At 41.5% G+C, this 26,955-nt stretch overlaps 1 pseudogene; it reads right to left on the bottom strand.

Moving 5' to 3' along the window:
* Window positions 1–22,474: 22,474 nt before the first annotated feature.
* Window positions 22,475–22,787, bottom strand: LOC113566217 (annotated as a pseudogene).
* Between the last annotated feature and the right edge of the window lie 4,168 nt (window positions 22,788–26,955).

Raw genomic sequence — 26,955 nt, 5'->3', positions numbered from 1 at the left:
ACACGATACAGACATACTGTATGTACATCAAGCCCAAAAACGTTTTAATTTCACTAATAGTTGGCGCAAAGGAACCACTTTGGTTTTATTCCATCACCGATTCGGGGTCGTTTTAGTTCACGGCCACGACCACTAGATGTTGGTGCTTTCGCTATATCATCCTCATTGTCAACTCCTGCCAAGGGCATGCATTTCTTTGTTCCCTTCATTGTACACGAACTCGATCTCGTATTGCCTTTCAATTTGTAGCGTTTGTTGTTGTAATGATGACGTCAGAAGCGCACGAAGTCGAGAGAGAGCGCCAGCAAGAGCACCGTCTTCTGATCCAGCAGCAGCCGAGCGAATATCGAACAAAGCGCAGATCGAAAAATATTGTTTTGTTGTTGTGACGAAGAGGATTGCTAAAAATACAACAACGGGCTGTTGCTCATAGCAAAAAGGCGAAAAAGTGCGGGCAGAATACGTTGTGGAGAAGCGGCGATTATAAAACCAGAGGCGCCGCTCACTGGGTGTTTTTTGAAGTGAATGGAACTGGAGCTTTCTGAGTAGCATTAAATGTCATCACTGTGGCACATTAGAAGGGCACATTAGAAAGGACTAATATCATTTTATAAGGATAAATAAATATAAAAAAAATTAGAAACAGAATAAACAAGCTCAGCTTTCAACATCGAGTCACGGGTTCGCGTTCATAATGAGCTCGGTTTTATACTCGATCGGACACGGACGCTACAGACGTTACTGGCTGCGCGTTCTCCGAGGCGATAAGTTCGGTTACCGAATCTGCATCACTAGCAGCTGTCGTTGCCCTTGGAGCGGCCAACGAGATCAACTGCTGCACACTTGGAGTGGTCGGAGTCAATTTTTCGGCAACCAGCGACTGAGTGAGGTTGGCACTTGCAGATCCCGCGGAGTACCATTTTTCGAATCGGAAACTCATTAAGCAGTTTCAAACGGCTAAACTGAGACTCCATGGCTACGAGCCGATCGTACTGCTTTTTAATGCTTTTAATGTCAGATCCTTAAAGCCCTACCACGCAGAGCCAGCACGGAATACTCGGCTGATCATGGGTGATATTTTTCCTACAAGTTTTTTTGGCACAAAACACAGTAAACTCCATAAAAACAAACAAAATCAAAACAAATAGATATCAGACCAGTGGGCCAAACAATCGCTAATATCGGAATCGGTATGAATTGAGAGAGGAGAGAAGCGCAGTTGCAACCGCAGCTAATGAGAGAGAGCGCTACTGAGCAGAAAGTTTCGAGAGCGAGAGAGGGAGAACAGTTATTTAAGTTTCGGTGATAGGGAGAGAGTGATAAAGCAAAAAAAAAGCTGCAAGATGAGAGGGGGATGTACAAGCAACAACCCAAACACGGCTAACCGACGCACAAAAATAAATATGTATTTACATATGTTTTTACCAGCGACCGTAAATAATGATTTTTATTGTTTTTTATATAAAAAAAGTCTTACTTTTAATGGACCTAGAAAAAACATTATTTACACCAAAATCTTTATTTATGTACAATCTCTGCATTGCCGCCATGATTTGTATGTTTTGATTTTGATTTTTTACGTTTTTCTACACTGATAATCCTTATTTTTGAGTAATTTGATAAAACTTAGATTTCATAATTTTACTTGATAAGAAAATAAAACTGAAAAATAATGACTATTGATGATTTATATTTTGTTCGCTTAAAATAAAACTCAAGCGGAATTCACGGCTTACCACAAAACTACCCACTGCACTAAAAAGTTCTTTTTGAGTATACATACCTATGAACATTACAAATTTTTTTATTTTTGATTTTGTTTTCGGAAATACGTTTAATTAATAAATATTCTTTAATTTTACAAAAAGTAATCTCGACAATGATTCGTCCGCGAGGTTTTGAGTGCCGAAAATTGTCTCTCAACACTAACTTGCGTCGCAGCAACTAAGTGCTCCACTTTGGCCAGCTGGTATAAGTTATGGAAAAGGTATCATTGCTCCTCCCAATACTCCATAATATTGGAGGTCAAGCAAATTGGCTTTGGGGCATAGTCGTCAATTTTGGCATATCCTTTCTTGATGAGGTCTGCTCGCTCTCCATCCTCAGTTTCGTCTTCTGAAGTTACCTCAATAGTTTGCAAAAACTCGTTCAATAGCGAGTGCCATTGCAATAGTCTGAAATATTAATTTTTAATATGTTATGTTATATGTATATAAATGATATAAATACTTACGGGTTCTTTCAAATTAAAAAGCTGCAAGAAAAGCTGCTTTAACTGAGCTCTGGCGAGCATCAGGCTTATTGGGTTCTGCAGCAATACTCGTCTTATCCGTGGATCCAAGTAAATACTGCAAACGTTTGCATCGCACCCCAAAAGGCTCTCCTCCCTGTCACGGATGCACTGGCTCAAAGCTTGGCTTTCACTAGTACTTGCTGCTGCCACAGTGAGCTTGAGCTCCAGCCATAGCTTGTAGAAGTCACCCATGAATAATTGAGTGCTTTGTAATTTTACTGTTGCAATGTATGCCGGTTCCAGGGTATTAACAATCCTTTTCAAGTCACTCCACTCAGCTGCAGTTAATTTTAATGAGCTTTTTAGGCGCCAGCATCTAGCACTGTTTGGGGCAATAACTCTTCAGTTATTAAATACCTACATATGTACATCGCAGTAAAAAATTACATAGTATAAAAACATTTTTTGGTTTTTCTCTGAGCTTATATTTTAATAATAGGCCAAGAAAGTTATCTGCACACCGGCGTTCTTAAAAGCTTAACAATTCGTCGTGCCTTGTCAATAAACTCAACCGATTCCAGGCGAGGTAAAGAATCCTTTGAAGGATTGAAGGGTGTGTGCTGCACATTTCATGGACTTAATGGAATGAATTTTAAAATTCTTGAGCAGCTCTTCTTCATCCAAATCTTCAGCACCTTCTTGTTCGTCATCATCTTCATCCTCGCAAACATTTAGTAGCTCCACTGTCTTGATCATGTTTCGACCATTATCTGTGGTGATGCTATAAATTTGTTGTTTCGCTATGCTAAAATCATGCAATATGGACTGTATTTCAGTACAGAGGTTTTGGGATGTGTGCGATGTTTTGAGCTCTATCAGGCCTAAAGTTTGTACACATATTGCACAGTGATCGATGAACTGGACATTAACACCAAGAATTCCGCGATTGCATCTTGTGGCCGTGTCCATTTTAAGGCAAAGGATTCTGTTTTTGAATGTTTTGACCATGTCGCATTTAATTTGGCTGTACTTTTTCTCGACTAAGCTCATAATCCGCTAAATATGTGAGCTGTTAACGCCTTAAAGCCTTTTGAGTTTAGTACAGCAAACGGAACTTTTGCGGCAGTCACCAGGTCAACTCAGGCATTCTTGACATCATCTTGCCCCATCACCCCCGAAAACTTCTTTTTCTTTTCGGGCACTTCGGTTTTTTTTTTTCGGCCAAGGTTTCATATTTGCCTTTGTGCACCTTTTCTAAGTGCCGCTTTAGATTGCACACATAATTTTCACTCAAAGTCGATCTGCTAATTTTACACTAAGAAACATTACTTTCCGCGTGGAATGTAAAAAAATCACGCGGAATACAATTACGTTTGCGACGCATCTTGAAACGCGACGAAGAATAATCACCAAAAACTAAGTATCAATGCATTAACACTCGCGGCTTAAGATAAGCAATTCTAAAAATAGATAAATAAATTGCATGAGCGTAGTCAAGCGCAAGTAAGTCTTCGTAAGTCTTCTTCCCCCCTCAGGTACGACTTTGAGTAACTAGCTTTCCATATCTTTTATTTGGTAGTAAAACAAAACAGCAGCTGCCGATTGGAAGCTGGTGTTTTTTATAACTTAGTTTCAGTAAATAAAAAAATATATATTTACATGTACATATGTAAATAACACAAATATATGAAGCGAAGTATATACAATTTAATATAATATAGATTAAACACAAACACACAAACACAATAAAAATCATAAATAATCATTATTTTTGAGATTTTTGCTTGTGAACAAGTATAATGATTAAGTCTAAGTTTTATCAAATTACTCAAATATAATGATTATAATCACAAGTTTACAAATTCCGGTCAATTCTTTGACCCGAGCAGATGAGAACGAAACTCAGATCTTCAATCCGTTTGTCAAGATTGGTTTATAACAGTCTTATAACAGCTGTCAACTGACCACGTGGCATCGAACATCTTTCGGAATTTGTTATACCCGATACTCAAAATGAGTATTGGGGTATATTCGATTTGTGGTGAAAATGGATGTGTGTAACGTACAAAAGGAATCGTTTCCGACCCCATAAAGTATATATATTCTTGATCAGCATCAATAGCCGAGTCGATTGAGCCCTGTCTCCTTTCTGTCTCTCTCGCACGCACTCTTTGTCGTGTCGCTTAATATTAGCGGCGTCTGCCGGAGGAGAGCCATACTGACTTAGTGTCGGGTATAACTGTAGAGTTGCGGTGTCCGCAGCAACTCACAACGTTCCCCCTCGTTTTTGTACTGTAATTGTGCTTCGGAACGTGTGAAAATGCCGAGAAAACGTTGCACAGTGGATCCAAAGTGTTTCTGTTACGTTTGTGGCTTTTATATGCTCCGAAAACGTGGGAAAATCGAGCGACGAGCAAGGAGAGCGGCTACATCAAGATATAGCGAAAATCGAAAGGCGATACCAAAGATTTTGGACGAAGGCTCGAAGAGCGACTACTGTTGGACCCTTACGGGTGAAAAAGATCCCAAGAAATATAAAAGACTCTGTTAATTTCTGATTTATACTTTTTAATTCAATAAATGGCCCTTAATGGTCAAGAATACTAAAATAATTAATTTATTGAATATTTCGAAACCTGGAACCAATTTTAAAAAACGGGCTGCTGATTTGGATTCAGCCTCCGAATGTACATTATAAACCGCTTTTGATTGCTCAGGTCAAAACCCGTGTAAACTTGATAAACTGATAATTATCAGTGAAGAAAAATGTTAAAAATTGAAATATAGAATGTAGTCATTACCAAGTAATTTTTATTATATAGCTTATAATGATTACGGTCCCTGTTGTAAATAATAAATGTTGTTTTTAAATGATTTATTTGTTTATTTTTACAGAAAATAACTTTTTGCATCGACTTCGATGAGAGGTTGCCTCTCAAAAATGTACTAATTTCAGTGAATCGTGAATGCACACTTGTGAAAAAAGTAAATTTTGAGTTTTAAATATACATACGAACAACTGGACTGTATGCAAAAATATCGGGCTTTTGACCTCAATGCACTGGGTGGAAATGGGTGTCTTACACTCCCACAAAATCAATCTCCTCGATATTGAAAACGAAAAGGATTCTTGGGAATGGCCCACCATGTTGGCCCCACAGCTGACACGGCTTGGCCTGACTCCTGTGCTTCTCTGTTTGTGCTGTTTTTCTCGCTCTGATGGCGGAACCATCTTTCCCGGCCCTTTCCAATGCGAAAGTGAAAACAATCGAAAGGCCAAGTGTGTGTCCCCGCACACACACACACACACACACACACACACGCACACACACAAACTTTGACAATGCCAATTGGTTTCCTAGCCACCGTTGTCCTTTTTTATAATTTTATTGCTTGTTTACGAGCTTCTTTTCGGCTTTGCCCAGCTCTTTCCTCCCTCTTTCCCACATCTGTATCACTCCAATACAAACACCGCCGACAAACACCCAAAATGAGAGGTTTAGCTTCCCATTCGAAGCTGTTGTTGTCGATGTGCGGCTAAATTGCGGTTCGGTCTTGCCCCACCACCACCACGACGGCAGGCGGCTGACGGCTGCTGCAAGGGAGTGGTTGCTCAAACACCGAAAAATGTTCGCAAATCGAAAAAGTTTCTCCTTTTTGGGGTACAAAATCTTATGTGGCCCATGTTTTTTGTTGTTAGTTGTTGTCAGTTGTAGTGTTTGTCGAAAACCGAGTGTTGACATCGACAGTCGCACCGCACGGATCCATGCAGGTAGAGCTGCAAGTCAATGCAAATGGTTCTGTCTTCTAGTTGATTCTATCCGATAGTTGTAAAATCGTGAATCGTCCCACGTGGCCTCGAAGCTAATATTGCGGATGGTATCCACTGCCTTGTTCGTTTTCAGGGCAAACTTTGCAGACATCAGACAGATGTTCCGTTGTTAATATATTTACTTAGAACCTGTCCTTCAATGTAATAATACGAGCTCCGTACAGGTAGCTGCAGCCAAACATCGCGATGACATAGGTGCTCCTAGATATTTCGGCCCCAAGGGTGATTGTTTCAGTCTAAGTTGAGTAAAATTGTCTCAGATAAAGACAGTTTAAAATGTTGCGTTGTTATGCCACTTGGATCATAGTAACCAATTAGGTCGTTAATGACTAGGATTTATGAAAATTATCTGCAACCAATGAATAAATTAATTTCCTAAGAGCGGCTGAAGTTTTGCTTTTGAAGCTGCTTTAGCGTGAGGAAATCCGGCTCTAGTGTTCGTTTTGGCTGGAGTGCTGGCACAGCATCAGAATGTTGCCAATTAAGTGACCGCAGGCTGAAGAGGTGGCAATGATGATGATGCTAATGGCATCCAATTTACAGCTAATTAAATCAAGGGGCTTAGAGTCGAGAGTCAAGTCGAGTCGAGTGGATGAAACCCAGCGGATGACCTGCAACGAAACCATTTGGGAGTAGAAGTACGTTGCCGCAGAGCTTAATGCATTTTCTCACTCCAAATAGAGCAAATACTCTCAGCCCGCACTGGCTCTGTTCTACTCCTGCAGAAGAAGTAAGGAAAAACTTGGCACATCCTTTGACTTAATATTTATTGCAGTTGACTGCATGTTGCACTACACAAGCAAACTAGACTAAAACAGCATCAACAAATGCAACTGCAGCAGACGGGCCATTTCAAAGATGAGAATACCATACATACCCTAAAAATTTCAGTGAGAGGGTTGAGCAGGTGTAAACAAGTGTTTTTTCAAAAAAGAATCTAGAATATTCCATTTAAATACCAAAAAAAAAGACCAGTCAAGAGATACTGTAATAAAAAAGGATCACTGAAGACAGAAAAGGCAGAACCCACAAAGAATATATATAGATGCCAAAATACTGAATCAGTAAGAATAGGATTTCCAAAAAAAGCCTGGCTCTAATTAAGGAATTCGATGCTTTTATCTTGACTTAGGATCCCATCTTTGACCACATATGTATGTATGTACATATGTATGTATGTATGTACGTGCAAATGCAGGATGTCATCTTTCCACGCCATACACTCGTATTCGAGAATGTCCAACTTCATCCGTTAGCTATAGGACCCGGCCTACGTGGAACTAAACGAGCTATAAATGCAGGCAAATACACATATTAATGTGTGTGTGTGCGTGTTTTTGTGTGTGTGTGTGTGTGTTGCCAACTGAAATGACAAATTACTTTTGCTTTTGTTTTGGCTTCTTGTCGGTTGTTGGTGCTGTTGTAGTTGCCCCAAGTTAAGTTAAGCCAACAAGAAAGTTAAACACTGACAATGAGATTTATGATGGAGCTCGCCCACACACAGGGAGAGGCAGAGGGGCGGACTCGGGGGGAGGGGGGACTGTCCTGCCTGGCTGCACGTATGTTGATATGCATTAAAGCATGACTAACCTAATTCAATTGTGCCCCAGGATATGCACACTGATGTGATGTGCTTGCACATACCCACAACTGCCCGTGGTTGCATTGGCATCGTTTAAATAATGTCTTACCGCAATCATGGGTGGCTGCTGGGCTCCAGGGGGGCTCCAACCTGCCAGGGGCTACCTGCCAACTATCAGCTCTTTGCCGGCACTGGAACTAACCTAAAATTCCCAAATCAAGATGGAGTGTCTTTAGTCTTGAGTATCTTTACGAGTATGTTCATCAAATTTGGATATTTGTTATATCGAACTGCTCATGTTTCATCCCTCTCCAGGTGGGTCTCTGACCCTTTCAATCATTCAAACAGAGCTGTTACGGTGCTAGTATTAAAGTTTCAAGTCTTCACCAAAGATTCAAGTCCAACTTACAGAAAAAATTTGAAATCCGATCAAAGTGTTTTCCTTGATCGAAAAATTACTTAACCCATAAATAGTTGGCAACTTGGCGCATTTGTTCAATATTTTTCTAAATTTTTCTCTATTTCTTTCTCCCACCCCATATCTATATGTAAGCGCTCTACATTTTCTGGCATTCAATCATTTGTTCAATCATATTTCCAGCCATCCCAGAGGCGCTCAAATAATCGACTTCATTTAACTGAAAAACACTGCTCTGGGCTACAGCTGAACGTAAACCATTACAAAGGGGACTGAGGCGGATTGGAGGAGATTGCCGGAGTGGATGTGGAGGCATGCTTGGTGAATGGTATTACGATGTAATATTGCATTAGATGATAGATTTATTCCCAGCACAATTTTAACTGCCACTTTTGCTGTTTTCCGTTATTTCCGATTCCCCTGACCCCTGTCCCTGTCCGCTGTCCGCCCGCCCTGTACCGACCGAACCCCAACCTCTTGTTCTTCCATCTAGTTCCTTCGGTTTCCTCCTTTGGCCGGTTTACAACGTCCGCACAGTTTTTGGCCCAATGGCCGATTATGTCCTTTGGGTGCATTTTGCCATTATTCCCCTATCCCCTATCCCACCGATTCCGGATCCCACCACATCACTATTTGCGAGAATCCTCGTTTGGCTAACGCTTTCCTCTTCCCTTCGCCAGTTGGTTATTTCTTTCGGTTTATTTTTTTATTATTTCTCTTTTTAACACTCGTTTCATGGGCAGCAGACGGGCATGCTGTGCTATTCCAAATGTATAGCGAGTGATATTACTTATTAAATATTTATATGTGTTGTGGGCAGTATTACAAAATCACGAGGAACAGTGCACTTATAAACGGTGATTTCATTGACTACTGGTGCCATTTCATACGGTTCTCTTAGGGATATGCTGTAATCCAACTACAGGGTATATTCTAGCTGAAATTCATTTTGTTCCGTTTCCACTCTCGTTCCATTTCGCTACTTCATTTCTGTTGCTGCTTCTGATTCTACCACTTTATCTACTTGCGAAATCTGTATGCAGAAAATATTTTGTCCATCACCCTCGACGACATCCACTCTTCGAGCCAGCTGTCCCCCGCTGGAAAAACTTTCCGAGTGAAAATGATAAACATCTTTGTGAAAATTCTGTGATTTTTCGTTTCATTTCGTTCGTTCTGCTTCTGCTTCAGAGGGTATTATTATTTTTTCCAGATGCTTGCAACGTATAGAAGAAATAATTTCCAGTTCTATAAATACTCGTAGAGAAAAATTAACAGTCGATTTATTATTTCTGACATCTAGTGAAATCCTTGAATAGAATATAAGTTTTGCATCCACTAGCACTAGCATAACTAATATGTGAAATATTTTCATTTTCTGTATATCCTGTAGATGCCATAGGAAAAACCAATCGAAAATCAAATTAAGATTTCTTTATATCAAAAAATGCAATAACAAAATATACTTACACCTATACATACATGTGCATATACGAGTATGTGTGGATTACATGGATACCAGCGAAATTTTTGATTTGCAAGGGTAGCTGTGGGTTCGGCCTCAGAACCTATCCATCCTTCCTTTCCCATTTTTCTGAGACTTTTCCACCAGCTGACGTAGTTTTTCCACACACACAGGCATACACACTCGCTAACACATACAAAACTTATAACCATCTCGCTCTAACCATCAAGTGCCTGTCCATTCTGTGGCTTGTTTCTCCCCCAGTTCTTGGGCCCCTTCTTCAGGGTCGCTTCATCAATGGTCTGGTGTGAAATGTAACAGCCACTTATTGTGATTGTGTGGGTGGGAGGGAGATAGCGCATCAGGCGTATCTGATGGGAGCAGTCTTCCTCCTGCCTCCTGCCTCCTGCCTCCTCCCCCCCTTCGTCCACTCCCATGGTGATGCTTCAGTTCGACTGGCTTGTAATTTTTGGTGTCCCTTTCTTCGATTGCAACATCATTTACACGCTCTGCCGTATTTATCAATCAAATTGAAATCTGTTTGTTGTTACAGCACCGCCTCACACTCCAGCTCCCAATGTGTGTGCCATAAAATAATTGAAAAAGAAGGAAAAATAAGAGGAAAGGCAAAAGGCAGAAAGAAGGGAAAGGAACACGATTGAAAGGATATGTGGGGCATCAGAATGAAACACGGAAATGGAGTTACCACTGTGATGCCTATTTTTAAGGCTCGTGCGAGTACATGTTGTGGAACTTTTCTAGTTTTTATTAACCTTCGATGTCCTCTTCAACTTCAGAGATAAAAATTTCATGCTTGATTTTCAAGTGATCGAAATTGAATATGATATTTAATGCACATACATATGTAGGTACATGTAGTATATATGAACGTACATAAACTCCAAAAGTGAACATAGCTAGAAAGTTGAAGCTTGGAAAATTTCAGTTCATTAATAAGTCAATTTTGCATTGATTATCTGACAGGTTATATATTTTTTGGAAGACTCTTCTTGGGGATTCACCGGAAAGTACGTTCCCCCTTCTTTGCATCTTTGATTTTTCTATCCTAGCACTAAAATCATATTACTTACTTCAAATTGGGGCGCTAGTCACAGCATTTGAGCTTGCACGAGAACATGGTGCTACAATGTCCAGAAGCTTCGCAATACATGGTAAAAGTTGGTCTTAAAAATTAAAGTTGCTAAATTGTATTTAATTTGATTTTGTGTCGATATATGTACGTATGAGCTCTAAGGTGGGGTACAGCCGAGGTAAAAATTCGATATAACAGATACATTTTTAGACTCGGGATAGGGGTCTTACTTACTTACTAATCCCACGTTTGTATTTAATATCTTGAAGCTGAGGTTTGCTGGGTGTGTACTCTTATGTGAGATCACAGGATTTATCTGGAGGCACAAATTTCACAATCGATAAGTTATCGATAAATACTTTAAAGCTTGAAAAAAGCATTCCGTCACCTCAACACTGATTCGGCTCGTCTTTCAGATCCCAAATTTAATCGTATATTTAGAATTTATAATAAAAGCTTTTAAAATAAACAATCAACAAAACACATCGTATCTCTTTTTCTTCTATCGAAGTACAGAAGCCGTGGGTTCCAGCTCCCAGTGTATAAGAAATTATTTTAAAATAAAATTAGAGAATTCACCTTGAGTAAATAAAAACCTTGCTGGTTCGCTTTTTGTCTCGAAAGGATTTTGTGATCCCCACAAAACTTCTTGCATTCGGCGCCGTTATGCAGTATTTTAATATGCAGCTTCATTCAGCTACTGTTCCTTTTCAGGCATTAAAATATTTTTTTTCCTACCGGCTCTCAATGCAAATCTCTATTTAGTACCTGTCCCATTTCGAGTACCGACTGACTACAAAATAATTTCCTCTTTTCATAATAAATACCTTTAAAAACGTGTCCTGGAAACCACAAACTTTCTTGCTATATTAACAATGAATAAATCTATGCAAAAACAATTGTTTCATATAAATCGGTAAGTTGGTTAAAAAGATTTTGACTTTGGAAAATTGTTGAACCTATTTAGTTGAGCAGCACTGTATGTACATATGTACATATTTTAACCGAACGTGTCGGTATGGGTTGTTTCTCCCCTCATCTTTGTAGGCCAGCACCTCTGCCCAAAACTTAATATTATTGTCGGTATTTTCCCAATTTAAAAAATGCATTTTATCGTACGACTTTATACTATCAATCAATACTATCATCCATAATATCGCTGGTATTTTGTGCCGCAGCACGTTGCCAACGGAAAATATATTGAGTTTCTTAAGAACTTCAAAATTATAGGGTAGTTGGAAATTAGCCCAACCAAAATCTTGCTCTTATGACCAAGCTAGTCCTCCTTTTAAAAATGCTAGATCTGAACTGGCAGCACTGGACCGTACCAGAAAAATGTCTAAGCATGCTTTGCCTCTATCGAAAAGGGTTTAATTCTTTAATGACATTTTGTTTGGAAGCCATTACATTTCTCTCAGTTGATATATCTGTAAATATAATAACATGGTTTTCCCACATAATTTATCTATTTGATTATTAGGTTTTTTCTATTTATTTATGCCTTGGACCATTTGAATTCCGTTACTGACTTTTCTGTGTGTGCTACCGTTACCGTTACCGTTACCGTACTCCACCTCCGAGGGGAGTGGGGAGTGGGTAGCTGTTGGGGTGTGTGTGCTTTCATTTGATTTTCCAAGCTGGCGCTTTCAGTTTTCATTTCTTTGTCAAACACGTTACGCAAATATTGTTCCAGTTCCACGGCGACGGCCGTGCAAACATTTGGCGCTTGTGCGGTTGCCACTACGGGAAATGAATGAAATCGGCGAGTTCCAGGGACCGGGACTACGATTGGGACTTTGCCTACGCCATTTGTTTGCACGCTGTCCATCCTCTGCTTTGTACCTCATGTACCCATACCATACCCACATCGTCCCAGAAAGATTGCACAGTCAATTGCCGGAGTGGGCGGGGCAGCGCGTTTATCGGATAGGTGACAGTTTTTTGAGCTCGTTTCCAGCTACATTGTTCCCCCTCAGGGCGCGAGTAGTCTAATTCCCCTGCGTTTAATTTCCATAATTCTTTCACAACTTTCACAACTGGTCCATTGTCATCTGGGGCTAAATAGTGCAAAATGTTTCTTATGTTTCTTTTATAATGAGCACATATGTACATATGTATGTATTATCGTCAATGCTCTTCTCCATATTCTCAATTGAGTAATGCATGTATCTAAGTACTGTTCCACTCCATTAAAGAAGCTTTTCCTATTAATTTCTTGTTTACGCCAAACTGAAAACAAGTTAATTTGATGGCATCGTCCTTCGGAAAAGCCTTTCTTAGATGGTTTCTTCCTGTTTTCCATTCCATTTCCCACTCTATGCCACACCGTTTTGTGGCCTCACCCAACCGAGCTGTTTTGGTTGACCCTGTTCATCCCAATTTAATCATTTCCCGGGTACATTTGCAGCATTCGATGTAGGCAAATTACACAGATGCCTTCTCATTGGATTGGCTTAGCCTCTCATCCTCCCATCGATGCACTCCTCATTCAGGGCAGCCAGCCATTCTCCGGGCACTCCACATCCGCCACATCCTCCCCATCTCTGATCATTTGCAATGCATGCCACAGCGCGGTTTTTCAGCACGTTCCGCTTCCACTCGTTCCAGGCGTTGCGTAGAAATGCCCCATGGCATTTGTTCTGTTCTGTTTTCTCGCCACTCGTTGCTCTCCGCCACAGTTCCTCTCGTCTCTGATCCCTCCATAAATTATTCCAGTGCTGCAAATTAAGCGTACGTCATCGCCTTTTGATGGCCGAGGGTTCTCGGCGCGTCGTCCCCCTCACAGTCGATTTCTGTTCAACTTCGCTTTTTTCGTTTCTTTCTATTTTTTGTTTGTTTTGTGTGTGGGTGTGTGTTTTTTTTATCTTGCTTGCGGTGTACGTGTGTGTGTGTTTTTGGCTCCATGGACATTCAACAATTTTGTTTTTCTCCTCCCTCCGACCAAGCCCTGGACCTAGCCCTGTTTCTGTTCCTGTTCCTGGATCAGATGCGGATGCTGGTCCTGTGGCTCGGCCCACTTCATGTTGTCCATTGATTTTACATGTTGTGAATAAATAATGAATGGCCATGATGTGGTAAATTGAATATGGCGTGAAATTAGCTTAAGTAAATGGAATTAAGTGGATTTCACAGCCGACTGAGTGTGACACTCCCAACCCCCATCCACCAGCCACCCATCGTTCTCTCTAGATTCCGGTAAAAAGAAAAATCTGTAGAGTGGACAGGGGAACCACTGATTTAGTGGCCTATAAACTGGGGAAACTTCGCTGCGCAAGAGCCCAAAACCCAACTTTAGAATTTTCGATAGACAATCCTCTTGCAACCATAAAACTTGCTCGAAAAAGTCGCAAAAGGAAGCCAAAAGGAGATGGGTGTATAGTGTGAGTTGTCGTGTCATGTCATGACCTCCTGAAACATTTTATGGCCCAAAGGGAGTGGGTTCCAGGCTCCAGGTTCTGGGCTCTGGGCTCGGGCTCGGGCTCGGGCTCGGGCTCTGGGCTTTGAAGAGTCTTAAAATCCACTCAGCAAATCGCATCGTATTAACCTTCAACATTTTCATTTTCAGCATTTTCAGAGACAGGAATTCATTTCCGCCCAGGCAATTCCCTTTTCATCCTTCCCCCTCCAACATCTATCCACTTGATCCGCATTTGATTTGTCAAATGTTCGGCTTGGCCCAGTCGTCAGAGGTTTTGGTATGCAAAGAGCAAAAAATGTTGAGAGAAAAAAGGGGTCTCCACATCGGGCTCACGAGCAATGTAGCCGACAGAATCCGAGTCGTGTATCTTTGGTTTAAACACTCTAACATATGCAAATTTATTTGACTTCAAGATACCCCATCAAATTAGCATAGAATAACTCTCTATAGTTCTTCGGACCAAAGAAAATATTTCGAGGTTTAGATAAGTAAAAGGAACCTATTTAATTCTGGCAAGACACACGGGCTTCAATCACACCCCGGAAATCTGAATCTGCGAAAACTGTCTAGAAATGGACTCACATCGAAAGGTCAGCTTATGGCAACATCAGATAGATACTCGGTCAAGTATCACACCCCTCGTAGAGCATCGGGTCTTCGTTGTGCCCAGAGCTCATCCGATTGTTTCAGTTTGAAAATTTCCAGGCATGTGGGCTCGTCAGGGATGTGGAGATAGAGCCGAAGGATGCGGGACCTTGGGAATCAAGTGTCTGGATTTTGACTTTGCCTGCGACTCCGACTCCGACTCTGACTCTGGCTCTAGAGCTAAAATGACATTCACTGACACTGAGCACTCGTCGCCAGGGAGTATTTGCAATAAAAATAAAACGTTTTTCAAATAAGCGCTCCGGGAGTTTTGCCACTGGAGCGGAGCTGTCCTTTCACTGCCACAGCTCGCATATCTTGTCAGCTTTTCGCCAAGCGATAGCTTTATATACTCGTACCTGGATACATAAGACATACGACATACGACATACGACATACGACCTACGAATATGCAGATCGAGAGGGTGTGTTTGGGACGAAGTGTGCCACAAGGAGATGATTGCGTCGAGAGCCTTTTAAAGTTCCTCAAGTGCTGGAGCGTATATGCAGAGTCTGCTCCGATCCAGCTTTAACCTAATATCGCCTAATCCCAGGCTCTTCGTCTCAATCCTCTATCCAACCCATGTGAGGACGGGCATTCACTTGGCTCGCTTAAAATGCTAATTATGAAAACAATTTTCAGCTGATGGCAGGCTATGACGCCGGATCTCGTTGCTATGCATGCGCTTTTCCACTCTTAACAAGTTTCTTTTGCTAATTTGTCAAACACTTTGCATAATTTGGCATGAACCCCCATCCTCTCTCTCATGGCTAGTGCGTGTTGATGGGGATAATGATGTGGCAGAAGGATCCGGAACAGGAACGGGAACGGGAACGGGATCCGGAGCGAGGACGGAGGTCGGACGTCGGAGGTCGGAGGTCGGAGGTCGGAGGACGTAGGACGGAGGAGAAGCCGACGTAGCAGCTGGGCTGCTGCGTGTTTGTTAATTATTAATTTTTTCAACCAAGTTTGAAGTTGGCTTCAACCCGTCGCATACTTCCATCTACCGTCGCTTCTCCTTCTCCATCTCAAAAGGAAAATTTCAATTTCCAAAACTGTTTGGCCCTTTAGCTTTAGGAGCTCTCCACCAGATAAAAGCCAGCGCTAAAGCCATCGATCCATTGTAAAATCGAAAAAATGCAAATAGAGCTCGGATACATTTGTAGTGAATATATTAGTTATTTTGGTTAACATTTTTAAAGGGGTTTCGGTTAGTATTACATGTTTTGCTGCTGTTCATTTTCCTTCCCTCTTCCTCGCCCTGTTTCTGTACAAAGTTCCCATTTTATATTACCATCAGTAACAGATCATATTTTAAACTTTGTCTCAGTGTTGCCCCGAAATTCGGTTGAATTTTTAATGAGTTTTCCTGTCAATGCCGACAGGGTCCAGCTCCCTTAAATCAATTACCAATGCCTATACGAGTATCCTATCCATTTCTATCCACGCAAATCCTTCAAGAAAGTGTTGCATTTTTCAAAACCTCCGACTTCTTCAAAAATGAGTTATGCCTCAAACATGCGGTAAACGAAAGTTTTTCGTTTCGGAGTTCGTGGTGGTGTGGGGTGTGGGGTGTGGGGTGTGGGGGATACGTGTTAATGTGTGCACTGCGAGAGCATTTTCCACTCATAAATTAACGTGCGCGCGAACATTTATTTTGTTATTAAATTTAACAAGTGCCGCCCCAGAACCCCTTCCCGCACCCATCTAGCTCCCCTCTTTTATCTTCTCCTTCCCCTAGCACACACACACACGCATATAGAGAGAGAGAGAGAGTCTGTTATTAATTTGCCGTTGCTCAGTTGGGGGTCGCCTTTTTGTACCCTTCCAGCAGGTACCCCGGAGAAGTAAGCAGTTTCAACCATATCCATAGAGTACAATATTGATAACTATAGATGTATGTAGCTATGTTCGGGATCGGTTCAATATATACGAATATGTATGATAGAATATAAATACCTATAAATGTATCCATCATTATTTGCTGTTGTTAATAGTTAATTCAATTCATTCGTTCGAGTAATGTGATGAAGACATTGAATGGATTGGGTAAATAAATGATTGAGTACGTCGGAAACTAGGCGGATACTTTCTTTTCGTTTGATTACCGACCGTGGAGCTGCGTTTCAATGGATCCGGAAGGGTATCTATAGCCTCGGCCTCGAAGGGGGCCTTCCTGTTGTGTTGGCATCTTGGCCAAAGCCAAAGCTCCAAACTTTTTGTCTTAAATTGCTCAATTTCGTTTCGTTACATTTCGCACTTGAATACAAAGTTGCCAGACGCCTCAACACCTTCCCCCTTACAAAAAGGGTAATTGCCAGTGAATGTGTGTGTGTGTGTGTGTGGGTGTGGGTTTGGGTGTGAATGTGGGTGTATGTCTACGCGTGTATTGGGTGGAAGGCACTGTCGGAGGAAGATGGCATCAGAGGTAGTCCCTTTGGCGTTATTAAGCAATTTACAAGATACTTAAACAAGAATTATGTGAAACATTTCCAACAAAATGATTCGAGGAGCTGAATTTTAAAATAAACAAAACTGACTTCTGAAAATGAGATCCCACCCCCACATTCCGCGTGTGTGGCCTTCGTTGGGTGAAAGAAAATTAAAAATAAATGCCTTCTTCCTTCCGCCTCTCGGCCGACCTTCTTGAGGTTTCAGGTCACGTGGGTGCCCAGACAAGGACAGCTCCAAATAAATCTCCAAATTTTTCAATCTTTAATCCTTTTTAATGCTTCTTTTTAAGCATGCATTTAATATTTCTGCCTATAGACAATCAAGGTATTCAAAACATTTAAATTATTGCATATGCAAAGTCAAAGGCCAAATCGTTATGTACATTCAAAGACTATACATTGTATAGTCTTTGGTACATTTCACATACACACATATGTATGTACATATGTACATAAATGCATATGTATATGTACATATGTCAAGTCAGTAGTAATCCGCTCCAAACTCCACATGTCGTTGTATTGCGTTATCAGGTATAATATTTTTTCTTGGTTTCGAATAGGTTACTCATAAGTTCCTTTTTCCGAAGTCGAACTCTTACTATCTTACTACCACTATCGATATATCGACTATCCATAACGACAGATCGGTACTCATCAGGTGGTTAAAGGGCTGCTAACCCTACATATGTATATTAGTATGTATAGTAGGTACACAGAGAACATCTAGCTCCTAAGTTATTGAATATAACTTAAATCTGGTCTTACAGAAAGATGTAGAAGTTTTTTGAAAAACAAGAAGAATTTAAAAACAAAAAATTGTAATTAAGAATAAAAACAAAATGTTTTTTGATAAGTTTTTAAATAAATCCACAGCTAAGTAATACCAAAAAATATGTAAAGATTAATTATTGTCACTGTGCAGACCAGGATACCGCATTGGGGTATCACTTGTTCGAATTGCCTGCTTTTCCTGGTCCTTAAATTTACTTAAATGACGATGTTTACCAAAATATAGTTCTTTAACGGGGAACAATTTTGTAGTCTATGTTTTCTCTATACGGAAAATCAAACCCGTCTTGAAACTGACATGCGAGCTGGCAAATAGCACCAATTCAAGGTTAACAGCCATAAGAAAAAGGTTTTGTGTATCAATAGTCACAATAAGCGAAACTAATAGGATATACATTCGAATATGTGTCTCGCGTCTAAAGCTTTCTAAAGGTGTATATTATAATACCTTGCAGATCTCAATCGACAAATAATTACTATTCGATATTACATACCTCGGATAATACAGAAAACTTTTTCCTGCCACTTGCGAAAAACCAAAATCTCTTGGAGGAATTCTGAATTCATTCCGCCAAAAAAGATTTCGAAACTTGGCACTTCACAAAATATGTTTTCTTCTACTAGATTGGTCATTTCACGGTACAATACAATTTAATAAATTCCATAGTAATGACACATTAATTCCTAATCCATTTTACAGCATTCTTAAAGACTCTGCACGTTTCTTTACCTTTGGTTACCTATAAATAGAGTTAATTGTATTGAATAAAGTCAGTATCGGAATAAGTACCGCCACTGCCTGTCACTCATCTTCCATCGCAATGACCAGAGGCTGGCGCCGAGTCTTTGCGCACTCATGCACTCATGAGTCCTCATGCAGGAATAAACGGCGGTCCACAACACCGCTTCTGTTGCTGTAATACGGCCAGGCTGGATTGGAAACTTCCTTGAAGGATCCGGATAAGCACAAGGCTGACGCCTCATTTATGTACTATATATAATTATCATTTTTCCACTTAAGACATGTCCAAGGTGTCAAGTAGTATTATTCAAATTTAACATATGGGAAAAATCTACCAATTGTAGCAGGTGATTTTTTTTCCAGGGAATCTTCAAAGCTTACCAATTCTTCAGCAACTACTCCACTCATCTCGATGTCCTTATGGGTACTGCCAGGTCAAAGCTCTGACTTTGGAGAGCTTTCGAGTGCGTTCCACTATTTTCATCGCTGCACAATGAATCAATTAATTGACTTCAGTCCAGGCAGACCAACTGCTATGGGGTGTACACTGCACAGGGTATACCTATAAATATTACATATCATATATGTACACACGTGTGTATGTATGTTCTGAGTTGGACCACAAAAACTGCGTGACAAAGGCATAAAAGTCGGCCCTTGGCTCCACTATCAAACTTCAGACCAATTGAAAATTCAACAGCCCGTATTTTTCATATTAAATGAAAGAAAGACGATCCCCTGCCAGTACTCCTGCCCTGCCCTGCCCTGTCCCGTGAACCTCTTTGCCTCTGCCAGTGCCGGTGCCGGTGTCGGACTTTACAGCGGCAATAAACAAACAATTGCGACGCGAGTGCCATACGAGTGCCGGGCAGGTGGATGATAAGAAATGGGACAATCAGTGGGTGGCATCAGGACCAACCAAGCAAAGTGTTGAAAAACTTCGAGCATTACCCTGCCTCATGTGACAGCGGTACCCTGTAACTGGGGACCTGGACTAGAGAGTCCAGATAGATACAGAGCTAGATGTCTGTACATAGATGGAAGTATGGAGGGGCTTTATAGTGAAGCCGCTAAGGATCTGTCGCAGAGCAGCTCTTTTAACGCCTATCTATAATCGGATGATCGGAATATGGTTTCTTTTTATCGGATTACCTATCGCAGGTCAGAAAGCCTGAGTCTTCAAATTTTGTATATGTGTACATACAAATGTACGTATATAAGAAACATTAATGTAAAAATTACATTTTTTATATTGTAATTGAGGCTTTTCAGCTTGAATTTTTATTCGTGTTTAAGTTACAACGGCAGGTGTCAAAGAGCTAAATTCTTTTTCTAAGGGGTGTAGCGGGAAGATGTCATATGCATGCTGGTTATTTACGGGTTTTATGCCAATATATTGGTTTTTTGCTTTTCGAAAAGCGCCAAAAGAGATCGAAAGTATCGTAATCTGTAATATGCATTATATGAAAGCCGATTACCTTTGTTAGAATTTATCTGAATTTAATCGCGCGAAAATTCTAAAGCGACACAGAATTTACATTTGCAGTAGATATAGACAGTTTTATAAAATAAACTATATTTTGGCCTTTAATAGTATATATCGGGTGCTTCAATATCATAGTGCTTTAATATATAATTGACGTTCAGTACTGTGCTGTACCGTTTCCCTTTCTCAAGATATCATTTGGTAGAAAAATCCGCGTAACTTGCAACAACAAAAGAATACAGAAAGTCACAGAAAAATGGGGCAATCCCTCCCATATCATACGGAATATCAAATGTACATATGTACACATGTACATCCGCGTGTTTATATACTGTTGTCTGACAACTTAAAGTTTCCCCGTCTTTGGCCATGGCCCGGGCAGCTACCCACGATCCCATCGCTTCCCTTGTAACCCCCACTGTCTTACCACGCACTTTGACAAAGTGCAGTAAAATGTGCAAATTCAATTTTCTGTCAATTTCGTTGCCACGTCCGCCACGAGTGGGGAGAGGCTTGAGGCTTGAGGGTGGGCAGTGGTGGGGCTTGCGAGGAGAGGTCTTTAAGGTGCAGACTTTGATGCCATAACAAAGTCAAACAAAGCTGGCAGCAACAGCGCGAGATCCGGCTCCAACTCCAGCCATCGCTCCAGCCATCGCTCCAGCCATCGCTCCAGCCATCGCCTCGTCTCCGACTCCAGCCGGGCCATAACTCACATGAAATCTGTAAGGGCACACGCATCCTGCAGCGCTCGGGCAGCATTAACATTAACCCGAAATGAACTCCTGCTCGCCCCGACTCCTCCACTCCTGGCTGCTTCGATTCCCTCTCCGAGCAACTCAAAATCACGCGAAACATCTTTTGGCTGACTTAGCCGGCTGGATAAACATTATGCTCCAGGACCAGGACATCACCCGAGACAGAAGCAGGAGCGGGAGGAGCAGCCTGGCAGGGGGAGGTCTGGCATCGACTTGACATGTTTGCTTATGCATAAAACGATGCCAGGCAGCGGCAGCGGCAACGGCAGCGGCAGCAGGCGAAACGCGATGCTGCCACTTTCCACTTGAGGCAGCGCCGCAGCCCGAGAGCGACCGACCAAGTTATCATTTGGCGCCCAGGCATCGGCATCCCAGGGCATTTTCGGGAGCTTGGAGCACATCTGGGAGGAGCCGTGAGTAGCCAGTTTATTGCATGTCGCCCCGTTGTTTGGCTTTCAATTTTTATTTTAGTTTTATTTATACATTATTTTTTTACTGACACAACGCAACCGAAACGCGGCAGTGTCGCCGAGATAAGGGAAGCGCCAGGCATGCGGCACCGCCACAAGGCATAGGGAGGGAGAGGGCTTCGAGGCAAGCAATGGGTTGCGCAGGCTCTATCTCTATGTGGCTAGTTCAACACTCTTAAAATTCCACCGATTTGCTAGGTGCTAGGGATAGGTTATTGGAAAAGATCGAATATACATAAGTACATAAATATGTGCCATGTACATACTTATATATTAAGACATACATATATGGCGAAAGCTTACTCTAATAAATTAAATGCATCCAATTTTAAAGAAATTCCTTCGATTGAAGACTTAACTCATATGGAATTGAAATCGACCGATCGGGCCAAGTGAAAAGTACTTCCACACGAGGCAGTGTATCAATTTCAATATTTTCAACCAAATAGACTTCAGCAGAAAAGCCCGGTCCCAAAGAAATGCAATCCAATTCCCGATAAGGCCACCCTCTTCTCCGCTCCGCGCGGATTGCAATTAATTAGACGGCCGCATCGGAAGCGGTGCCAGGCACACAGATACGGGCATGGCATCAATAAATATTATTGCAGCGTTCGACTTTGGCTTTGGCTTTGGCTTTGGCCGTCAAAGTGCAAGCTAAACAAAAGCCAAAAGCTGGATAAACACGGCGGATCTAAGGCCAAAGGAGTGCGCTGGAATGAGCCCATTTCCCAGCCACGTCCCACAACCGCCATTCTCACGACCAGTCCGCAGCCATCCCCCGTTCCCCGTCCTCTCTCTTTAGTCCCCGCACTCCATGCAGTTGCGAACAAACGCGACCGCAGTAGTTCGGGGAGAGACAACTAGAGAACTTACTTGTATGTCGTAGCGATGTTTACGACTCTTGTCTCGCTTTCCGTCTCGCTTCGGTCTACCTTTGGCCTGCCCACCGATCGGCTTGATTCCTCATGTGCTCTTTTTCGCTGGCAGGGCAGCGTCGAAGTCGCGCAAGGCGAAGTCGACCACAGAAATGCAGAAGTAGAAGACAAAGAAATAGAGAGAAAGTTCCAGCCGGGCCAGGAAATCAGGAGATCAGGAAATCGGGAGATCGAGAGGAATTGGAATGGGGACATTTTGAACATAATACATAACAACGTGGCGCCTTTCGATGCATTCGCCAATGCGAAACCAAAGGATGACCTCGGCGGTGTTGGGTGTGTTTAACCAGTGCTTCACGAACGGTAAGGTTCCAGTTTTAGCACCCTTCTTATCAGTATAGCCAATGCTCTGACGAATTGAGAGAGCTGGTGCTGGTGGCGTGTCTCAAGAAAACATCGAGCTGAGGCCTTGCCTGAACAAGAAGCCTGCTTTCAAGTCCCGATCCCTTTGGAGCTGTACTCGCCATATTTTCGTGTAATCAAGTCAATGCGCGCTGAAGCCTCACTTCAGTGCACTTAATATAGCAGAGCTCTCTTCACAAAGCAAACCACAGGAGGTGAACTTGAGCAAATATCATTCAAGTTAGTGCTCATCACGCAACAGCAGTGGGGCCTGTAGATGGGGAGGGGAGGGGATTCAGACGAGAAAGAGAGAGAGAGAGAGAGAGAGATACCTTCAATTAAAATAAATGCAACAAAATGTGTTAGCCGAGGAAAATAGCACAAAAGAAAATAGGAAGGGGGGAAAGAAGGAAAGAAGGAGAGGAAAAATGAAACAATAAACTTTGACTTGCTGACGCTGGCATTTGTGTGATGCCCTCTTGTGTCCCATGTCGCCCGCCGCCCGTCCACCGTCCACCGTCCGCCGTCCACCGTCCGCCGCTCTTCGTTCTCTCTCCCATCTGGTGTGCTATCCTAGTCTGCCGCTGTGTCTATTTGCACCTGCATCACAGATCAAAGTGACGCAGCATGACCCACTCTCTCGCACACCCCTCTCGTCCTGGTCAAGTGCTGCACTCGTATGCGTGGACCCGTGATGAAAAAGCGGGACGCGTATGCTTGAGAGCGGGCATCGTGGTAGAAGGGGGAAAGAGACAGAGTGATAGTGAGAGGGTGAGAGAGGGTACTATGTGACTTTTCTTTTCTTTTATTTTTCCTGCTCCTGTTGCCACAATTTCATTTTCAATTTCAATTGCTAATCCACCCCTCGCTCTCCAGCCACTACTGCTCTCCCTGAAGCAAGTCCTAGTCCTGGTCCAGGTCATCATGTATAATATTTGTATTGTATGGTCAAGCGCTGACCAAGCGGACCATTCGCCTCCGCATCCGCGGGCTGAATCCTCTTTGACAAATTGGAATGCAATTTGTTGGGTTTGTTCTAATGCAAATAAAGAAAAAGTCGCTTACACTTATTTACCCAGCCATTCCAATCCAATTTACGATGGGAAAAGTCTGTCGCCACGACACTTATCGGATAGATTGGGTTTATATTTAACCGGTCGCTTCACGCAGAGGGGATTTCGAAGGCCTCACTGATCCTATACGATTAATGTAGAGGTGTGTACTGCATTATATTAATAAGAGAGAAAGAGAGACGGGGACAGATTTTTCAGAAGATAACCTGACATCAAAATGTTAGCACATCGGCAGGGAAAGCATCGACGGATGACCCTTAGATTATCAATACGGATATACCGCATAAGAAAAAACCACCGCAGGAACCACTTATGTCGAAAGTGAGCGAAACTTTGTTAACTAGTACTCCCTCAGCTCTTGATTTATGTCACCTATACAAAATATTGTAGACGATATTATATGTGAGCGCTTTAATAGGTATCGCAACTGATTATTGCCGCATGCGCTCTCTTTATCCCTCTTTTTCTTTTGGTATCGCCCTGCCACCGCCCCGTCGAATAACCAAAGAAACTTAAACATTTTGCGGCTGCTTTCACTCTCCATTGGGCGGAATTCTTCCATACATTTCTTATCCACGCAGCTGGAGAGGGAAAAGGGAGTTAAACAATTTCCAACAATTTCCTCGAATCTTTGCTCAACACAGCGCAGCTTATCCTTTTCTTTCTTTCCTTCTTTCTTTTTCTTTCTCTGGTCATGCGGGGCGTATGAGTAATTTGCAACGTCCGTTTTGATCTCTACTGCTGCTCCGATATCTACCAATCTCCAACATCCAGTCTGCATAATTAGCTAAACAATTGTCTGCCCTGGCGCATTTACCATGAGATTAATGAGCATCCATCAGAATAGGATGGAAAGTGTGCGTTTCATCTCTCACTCTCGGAAAATACGTCCATATAAACCTGTATACATACGTATATCCATAGTTATAGCTGTGGACAGCGTCCTCTGGTTTTCGAAAAATTAAAACCAATTACCTGCAGCCCCGTCAACGACAGCGGCTATCATCACCCATCACAGCCCCATCGACGCATCGGCGTCCCAGACCAGACCAGACGACAGCCACAGAAGGAAGAAAGATGAAAAAACGTTCTACCAAGTTGTACCTTATATTTAATGCACTAGGCACAACAAAGTTTAATTTAGATTGATTAATATATTAAATATTTCCTATATTCCAATAATTTTGGTTCTAATATTTAGGTTCTTTTTTGGTTTTAATTTTGCACAAAAAGTCAATCCATTTTGTTAAACTTATCTCTAAAATTCTGCCTGTATCAGAAGTTACAATGTTCTGCTTCCTGCTAATATTGAATGCATGTCTTGCTATACTATTAACGACCGAATTCAGTTTTCGCTTACAACTTCTATTGCAGTTTGCAAATAACTCTACTCCATGGAAAAGTGTTGGTACTCGTTGTTTTAGCAAACAAATTGTATCATGTTTAATGTTCTTGGCAAACCATAGTTTCTACATACGACTTGGATGACAATCGTTCCAATTAAGCAAGTGGAAGAGCTGTTGAAGAGTAGACCCAGCACTTTTGCTTTTGTTGTGGATGTAATGGTGCTGTGATTCATTTTTTTTCTGGTATGTTAGTAATTACTACCTTCTTTTTTAATACGACTGGGAATTTGGGTTTGCTTGGGTTTGTCCCTAGTCCGTTGGTAATTGTTTGTGCAATTGTTTATGTTTGTTAATTCTCTATTTTTTAATATTGCACACTCATTTATTTTACTTATGGGACGGCACATATACATTTGGACGTCATCAGCATGCAAATGGACTTCACAGTCAGAAACTCAGAATAATGGTCCAAGGATAGATCCTTGTGGAAGTCCTCGCGTGGGAGAAAAAATTACGCAGACCCAAATTTCGTTATTACGGATTGTATTCGATCTGTCAAATAGGAATGAATTAGTCCGATTGCAGTACAAGCCGGTTGCACAAGCCATACAATCTTTAAAGTTTTGAACACAGAACTTCATGACTGACTTTATGAACCACTAAGAAATCCACTTTAAGAACTCCTGTTTTTTATTTAGCAGTTTATTACTATTCATATCGTTGTAAATTTGGTTGGATAACAATCGTTCAAGAACTTTTGAAAGAGAATGCAAAATAGCAATTGGTCTGAAATCACTATTTGATTTCGATATTAGGAAATATTGAGATCATTATTGCACTATTGATGGCATGTGGTATGTATAGTATAATCTTTGGTAATAGTAGCATTTGATTTAATTTTAAGAATCGATTCAACAACTAAATCCATTATCACAGTAAAAATCACAGTCAAGGTTATTTATCACTCTAGGTGCAGTAGATTGCATCCTTTTTTTTCAGATCAGCCTTAAGTGCCATTTTTGGTTTGTTCACCAAAACTTCCCCCGACCGAGCCGAAGGATAAAAACAAAGACGCCTTCTATTTTTTAATCATCTCCCTATTTCCCAAATTATAAAATTATAAAGAAATTGTTTTTCCTGAAAGATTAAATGGAATCGTATAACGCTTTCCAAGTAAATCATGCCACCAAAATCAATCTTCGAAAAGGAGCTAGTGGTGCTGCCAACCAGAATGACTTACTTATTATCCAGGCTCTTATAGATCTCAATAAACCTTCGACCCCGATGGAGATTACTATCTAGAACAGCTGGGATTTCGAATCAATGTTAGTAAATCTACACATATAAATGATTTGAATACTTACATTCAAATATAATTATACACATGTATGCCTTCTTTCGCAGTCGCAAGCTGTCCAGACTGATTTGTCTAACGTGTCTAACGCCCTCGAAAAGGCGGTAACATGTGGATTTATTCAGATTATAAACGAAGGCTTTTACCTCTTTCCCACAACCGTAACTGAATCTATAAAAACTGAAATATTTAATGATAGCTTGCGTCAAGATATTGCCAGGTACTTACGTTCTTTTTTTATTAAACCCAGGCACACATAATAATATGAGGTAAATAGTGTTCGCATTCATGTGTTCTTATTTGGGAGCAACACAACTCGTGACAACTATGGGATAAGGATGTAGCCTGTAGTTAGACATGCCGAGTATATGGCGGAAAGCCATGTGGTAATCACCTCTTTGGTCACCTGCATCATGTCTGGGAATATTCCGTCCAGTCCAGATGTTTTTATGCCCGCGAAGGAATCTATAGCCCAATGGATTCCCTTAGAGGTTATCAGATCTGTTGGGGGTTATTGTTC

This window comes from Drosophila persimilis, unplaced genomic scaffold (genome assembly GCF_003286085.1).
Source record: "Drosophila persimilis strain 14011-0111.01,24,50 unplaced genomic scaffold, DperRS2 tig00000622-arrow-arrow-pilon, whole genome shotgun sequence".
NCBI classification, from domain to species: domain Eukaryota; kingdom Metazoa; phylum Arthropoda; class Insecta; order Diptera; family Drosophilidae; genus Drosophila; species Drosophila persimilis.
This window is presented reverse-complemented; position numbering and strand designations above follow the sequence as displayed.